At 43.2% G+C, this 7,464-nt stretch overlaps 1 pseudogene; it reads right to left on the bottom strand.

Moving 5' to 3' along the window:
- Nucleotides 1-948: 948 nt before the first annotated feature.
- LOC127328714 (uncharacterized) lies at nt 949-3,539 on the bottom strand (annotated as a pseudogene).
- Nucleotides 3,540-7,464: the final 3,925 nt, after the last annotated feature.

Here is a 7,464-nt window from a genome sequence, read left to right as displayed (position 1 = left end):
AATCCAATTCCAAATGGTTGTTTTCTTCTCTGCTGCTAGGGGTCATGTAGACATTAGTTTAGCTGATAAGTGCCATGTAGACGTTCACGAAAGGTATGTACGGGCCAGCCGTGCCAGTTTGATCCTGTTTCGCCTAGGTTAGCTGCTTGTGATGTTGTGCACGTTGACGGGATTTGTTCAGCTGGTTGAGCTTATCACTAAGAGGTGGTGACATTTTGAATTCAATGAGGCTGAGTTTGTTACCATAGCTGACTATCCTGCGATGAATCTCAGACAACCATGACGTTCTCTAGCTCCAATCCATGCTGCGTACGATGTCTACAGCAGAGATGGCACGCACAAAGAGGTCAAGAAACCCTTACGTAGCGTAACATAATCCCACTAACTGCTATGTTGGACTGCACCAATCACAACGTGTTTTAGCCAGATCAAACCGCCGATAAATGTGTCCCACCAGCGTGCGTGGTGCGACAATCGTATGGTAGGCGGCGCGGCGAAGCGCGCATATCCATCTAGTTGCAGTATACCCTCACACGTAGTACCACTGTCCCAATCAACTTGCAGAATGTTATTTTTAGGACTTGAATTTTGAGAGAGACCTGTGTCCCACCGCTCAGGGCTAATTTTGTGGCCTATCGTGCACGTCTAAACTGAGCCGGCATGACTGGTCCTGCAACCGAGATCAGAACGTTAGCATGCATGCAGATCGATAAATTTGACTTTCTCCTTGTCTTCCAAAGCCGTAGCGTGCAGTGGCGGCGCTAGGAAATGGAGGCTAGGTATTCATTTTCAGAAAAAAAATCTCTAAACAATATGAGAACAAAAACAACAGCTATATATATGACATATGGCCACAATTTCAATAGGATGAACTATAATAATATTTCTAGTGAAGTAACAATGCATAATAGGTAAGACCATAATTCCATAGTAATAATTATAAATACTAAAACAATAAATTTGCATTGAGGCAGTACCTCTAGACTCTTGAGTGAAGAATTGATATTACAATATAACTCTACGATCGCCTTGTTGGAAGACATTGATGACATCTTCATCCTTCACTTGACTAAAGAATTCCCTCTCAACAAATGTAACCAAACAATGGTTCAAGTATTCATCACCCATTTTGTTCCTTAGCTTATTCTTCACATAGTTCATTGAGGAGAATACCCTTTCAACACTAGCAGTAGCTACTGGCAAAATCAGTACCAACTTAAGAAGCTTGTAAACAACAAAATATTGTTCATGTTTGTTTGTCTCCACAAGCATAACTGAAAGTTGAACAATATTCTTCAAACTTTTAAACCTTTCATATCTGCGCACATGAGTAATATACAAGTCTAATTGCCATGGAAGTCTTGCCAGTTCATCAATTGTGAAATCACTAGCATAAAACTTTGAAGCAAGCCTAACCAACTTCTCTTGATCATAGGCAGCAAATGAACGAAGTGGACAGAATGCTGCCATGCAAGAAAGTAGTTCAGTGTTTACCTCATCAAATCTGCCATTCAGCTCAGAAATTTGCCTATCAATGACGCTCACATACATATCAACATGGAAGCGATGATAATTATCTGCACCATTATAGAAACCACCTCTTCTAGGTCGCTCAACAGGACAGTAACGAGCCTTCATATCAACAACTTTGATCTTATGCTTTGTACAAAAAGATGTTACCTTGATAAGAAAATCATCCCATCCTGGATCAGACCTCAAGCCCTCTAAGTGATACTTTGTGAGATCAACTAGCTCAATAGCATGAACAATATCTTGCTCTTTCATTTGCAAAGCTCTGCTCAAGTCATCTGTGTATCCAAATATTTCTTGCATCAAATGTGCCATGAAAACAACTCAAATGACCGAAATGATGTCAACACAGATAGAGCTGCTTGAGCCTCCGCACCATGGTACGCTTTTCTAATCTTCAAGAGGACTCGCCGTATTGCAGCATACATAGAGAGGACACGGTTCACAGTTCTGAAGTGGGAGCCCCAACGTGTATCACACGGTCTTCCCAAACCCATTTCCTGATTTTGCCCAGTCCCCGTTTCTACTTCTTCCAATTCCAATGCATCAATCAGTTCCTCGGCTTGAGCAATCCGAAGCATCCTCATCTTTTTGCAAGACATACCAAGAGCATTTAACAAGTGTGCAAGCTGCTGAAAGAACCAAGTGCAATCACCACTCTCCTTAGCAACAGCAACAAGAGTTAGCTGTAGTTGATGGGCAAAACAATGAACATAGTAGGCAGAAGGAGACTCATCCATGATTAGTTTTTTCAGGCCATTGGCATTACCTTTCATGTTACTAGCTCCATCATATCCTTGCCCACGAACCATTGCGAAGGTCAGATTGTACTTCATAAGCATTTTCTGAATTGCAGCCTTAAGTGTCAAAGAGGTAGTATCTTCAACATGAGCAAGACCAAGAAATCTTACAACCGCCCTTCCTTTCTTATCAACATAACGCAAGCAAATAGCCAATTGTTCATTCTGATACACGTCACTAGACTCATCTGCAAGTATTGCAAAATGACCACCATCGAGTTCTTCAATGATCAGTTTAGTCGTCTCATGCGCACAACATTTTATCAGCTCATGTTGTATATTATGGTGAGTCATCTTGCAGTTCTGTGGAGCATTGTTGAGAACCATTTTGTCAACCTCTTCAAAATTTCCTGCTAGCCAATTTAGAAGCTCAAGGAAATTTCCTTTATTTAGTGAATCTTCACTCTCATCATGTCCTCTAAATGCCAAGCCTTGGCGCAATAAAAACCTCAAACACTTGAGTGTCCATGTCAAACGGAGCTTGTACAAGGCCTTATACTGCGAGGTGTTTGAAGCAAGAGCGTTTCGGATTGATGCTTTTGGTGTAGTGAACATATCAAATTTCTCTTGAGCTTCAGCATGAGCACTACTGACACCACCTTCATGTCTCGACAATCTCGATTTCATGTTCCAGTTCCTAAACCCATTCTTAACAAATGAATCCCCACCAGGACATTTTGTTTTATCCTTGAACAAATAGCAAACAAAACAAAAGGCAGCATCTTTCTCCACACTATACTCAATCCATGGAAATTCTTTAAACCAAGCACGGCAAAAGCGACGCTCATATCCACTTTTATTTGTAAACTAAAACTTATGATTCTTTGGTTGACATGGCCCCATCTCAATGTATCTCCTTCTAACTCTATCTTGGTCATTGACAGCATATCTTGAGATGGAAATCCGCTTCCCAGGATCATGTTCAAGTGCATCCAGATCTGCTTGTGTCGGTTCATCTTCTTCATCAATTGCTTCATCATCCTCTACAATTGGAGTTGGAGTTGCGCCGCCGCTCTCCGGTTCACGTTCTACATCCGGTGCTTGTACTAGCGCCAATTGCAGATTGTTCTCGGGCTGATTGTGAGAAGTACTTGATTCAACAACAGTATGATTCGGTGTGGATGTTTCATCTGTCTTCTTAGCTTTTGAAGCTTTTTCCCACAATGCAAATATACTACTGTCAGCAGCACTCTTATTCTTCTTCTTCATCTACATTACAAAAAAACAAGGAACATATTAAGTAAAACTTGTCAATTACAATGTTTCATCTAGCAGTCTACTACTCTCATAATTTCTATAAACAACTAAATTGCAAATATGGAGTGCTAATCTACTAGACAACTGAAGATAGTGCGAATAACCACTCTCGTCAGGCATTTGCAAATATGGTTGAAACTTGAATAGGTAGCCTGCCCATCAACATTATGCAGTCTACGTAACTGAATAAGATGTGAAAATGCATTTTTCATAGCAGGTTAGACGCATGAGCCAAAACACCATATCCAAGAGGCAACAGGGTTAATACTTTGGTGATCACCGTTTCCTTTTTTACTTGGCAAATCATGTTACAGAGAGCCTGTAGCATCTACATCTAGCATATAGGGAATAACTGAATAATACGTGATCATGAGAAGAGAGGAAACGTGATCATGAGAAGAGAGGATATGCACCTCGCGTGTCAGCGTGTGGCGTCCTGGGCTCCTGGCCGGCCGATTCCCGCCGGCCGCCGCGGCTGCTCCGCTTTCCGCTAGATCGCCTCGCCAAATCGCCAAGAGAGACAATCAAACGAACCAGACGATGTATCGTGTGCGTGTGCGACTCTTCGAGGACGGACGCGATGCGATCGTGGGTCGTGCGAGCAGAGTAGGCCACCGCTTCGCTTTCCCTATTGGGCTGCTGAATGGGCCATATGAGTACTTGATAATATGTATAATTTTTTTTTCACAGATTCTTTGGTATTCAGATGAATACACCTGCATACCCCAGCGCCGCCAGTGATTCAGATCCAAAAAAGAATCCTCGATTCCATGGCTTGTTCTATTGCTTGCATGCACAAGTTGAAGGATTTTTAGAAGGTTGTAGACCTTTTATTGGTAAGATAACTTCTTTGTTAATTTGCTGCAATCGTTCTATTACTTTGAAGTGTTCCTTACAGCCTTGCTGTTTATTTTCAGGTGTTGATGGTTGTTTCTTGAAGCTAGGCAATGGATTTCAAATACTTGCTGCAACAGCAAGGGATGGGAACAATAACATGTTTCCTCTTGCCTTTGGAATAGTAGGAAAGGAGGAGACATCAACATTGTGTTGGTTTCTACTACAATTGAGATATGCTCTAGGTGGTAGCGGAAATAGGTATGGATCTTTCACTATCATGTCTGACCGTCAAAAGAGTCTGTTGAATGTGGTAAAGCAAGTATTTCCCGAGTGTGAGCAGCGTTTCTGTCTTAGGCATATTCTTGCTAATTTTCAACTAGCTAGGTTTCGGGGTGGTGATCTTAAAAAGATTGTAGATTCAGCTGCTTATGCCTTTACTCTCTCTGAACATTTGACTGCAATGAATAAGCTCAAAGATGAGAGTATAGATGCAACAGCAAAAAATAAGCTCAATGGTTTTTTGTGCAACAGCAATTTGCAAATTCTAAATACACCTCCTGTCCTTCACGTTGGATGCCATGTCAAGAAGAAAACTAGGTCTAAATTGGCTGATTTAGGCTAGCTGCAACAAATTAGCTAACAAACTGTGCTACCTGCAAAAAAGATGTTGTTTATGTGTTTTGTGCAACAAAAGCCATAAAGTGTGGTGTGAGCTGCAATTTTCTCTTTTAAACCTTGCCAACCTTTTTTTGAGCCGTACAGGCTCGCGAGCATTTATGAAACCTCCCAGTTTTTTTAAATTGCATGAATATTTTCTAAATCTCGTGAACAATTTTTAAACCTCATAAATATTTTCTTGAACCGTACAAACATTTTTAAAGCTCGCGAACATTTTTGAAACCTCGTGGCCTTTTTGAATTGCATGAAATTTTCTAAATCACTCAAACAATTTTTAAATCTTGCAAACCTTTTTTAACTGTACAAACATTTTTAAGGCCCATGGATATTTTTGAAACCTCGGTCTTTTTGAAGTGCATGAACATTTTATGAATCTTGCGAGAAAATCGAAACCTCGTAAACATTTTCTGAATCGTACGGACATTTTAAAGGCTCGCCAACATATCTGAAACCTCGTGGCCTTTTTAAATTGCACGAACATTTTCTGAATCTTGCGAACATCACAAATACTTTGTTGAACCATATGAACTTTTTTAAGGCGCTCGAACATTTTTGAAACCTTGTGATTTAGAATTGTATTAATATTTTTGAATCCTGTGATTTTTAAAAAAAATTGTGAACACGACTAAAAATATTTAGAAATTGTGAACATTTTTTTGTCCGCGAACATTTTTAAAAAAAATTCAGTTTTGCATAATTTGAATTTGTTGCCTTTTAATTAATCCACGGACATCATTTATTTCACTTATTTTTTCAAAATTAACTGAACTTTTGTTTCCGTTGCCCTCTATTGAATTTAGAACAGCTATGGAACGCGAATCATTTTGGAAGCACGCGAGCACGAAGCCTTCTATCGAATTTAGAGGAGCACTAAATAAGCTCAGTTGCAGTATTGCACTACTGCTCCAGGTCGTACTAAATCGCAGCACCAGGAGTTTAGGACAAAGAAAACAACCGGACAGGAAAATGGGCCAAGCCCAAGCAGGCAGGGAAGGTACGCGTGCGCTCGCCAATTGACGCTTGAAGCGTCAAATAGGAGCCCTGGCAGTTTTACTTCCCCACCCCCCGCCTTTGCTGTTTTCAGGAAAGCCCCTTCATCTTATTCTTTTCAAGTCCGGGTCCTCCCACCTCTCTCACTCACTCGCAGAGCACGAGACACTCCCCGCTCTCTCCTCACCCCGACGCCGCTCGCTCCCATCCCGAGCCAGTGGCGGACCCAGAACAAATTCTAACTGGGGACGTATCATCTGAGTGGGGGCAGTTCTTCACTAATTTTGCAGAATTTCAGTAACTTTCCTTCAAACTATGCACAAATAGTGAAGGAATTCAAAAATCTGAGTGGGGCATATGCCCCCACTCGGATATACCTGGGCCCGCCCCTGTCCCGAGTGGCTCCTCTCACTGCCCATCGCGAACCGCGACCTCGCCTCGCTCTCCCCACCGGCCGCGTCGTCCTCGCCCCGACCCGCTCCTCTTCTGCGCTCCAGTCTCCTCTGCACATCGTCGCCGACAACCGTGCCTCTAACGCGCAGGCCGCGCCGCCGCCTGGCGGCGCCCCTTCCTCCTCCCCGGCGTCTCCCGAGCTCGCCGCGGCCGGATCATCAGCCACGCACCGCCGCCCCGGTCCTGGCTCGCCGCCATGGCGGCCTCGCACCCGAGCTCCGCCCCGTCTCGCGCGTGACACGCGCCTCCTTGTTCCGTTTCCTTGCTGCTCCGCATCGTGGAGCGTCGCCCCGTCCTATGTTTCTCTGCAGTCGTGTGGTCTCCACCGACCTCCGCGCGCGTTCTGCTCGTCCTCGAGCTATAGTGCGGCCCTCTTCTGTTTCGGTAAACAGCTGCCCCAACACCCATGTCTTGCTCAAGCTCCTACTCGACCCCGCAGCTTGGCCCCTCATACGTGCAGATGCCTCGCAGCTTCCAGGTTTGATGGTGATGTGTTGCTTGTCAGCTGCTGCCTGGTCAAGGCCTCATGTTGGTGCTCATGTGATGTGGTAGTGTTCCTGTTGAAGTTGTGATGGTGTTGGTGATGCCGTGGGGCTGTGTGTGAAGTGATGATTTTGTGGTGATGTGGTCCTGCAGCGATGTTGTGAACTTGAAGACCTTCCGTCACGGAATTTCAACTTCTCCTTCATAGATCCAAAGATCGAGACCCCGACTTCTTCCTCTTCAACCGAAGATCCCAAACCTGAACCAAAACATTTAAACCTAACTTATGCCCTATTTTCTAAATTGCATCTATCTTGCTGCATCAAAGAAATCATTCATATGAATTTGCATATTTTGAGGGTTTGGGTAATAGCGATTCACTTAATAATTAAATATGAAATTATGCGAGGATTGTTATCTTATCTTATCCCGGTTC

Source organism: Lolium perenne, chromosome 2, assembly GCF_019359855.2.
Source record: "Lolium perenne isolate Kyuss_39 chromosome 2, Kyuss_2.0, whole genome shotgun sequence".
NCBI lineage: Eukaryota > Viridiplantae > Streptophyta > Magnoliopsida > Poales > Poaceae > Lolium > Lolium perenne.
Note: the sequence above shows the minus strand (reverse complement) of the source record. Positions and strands in the feature narration are given on the sequence as shown.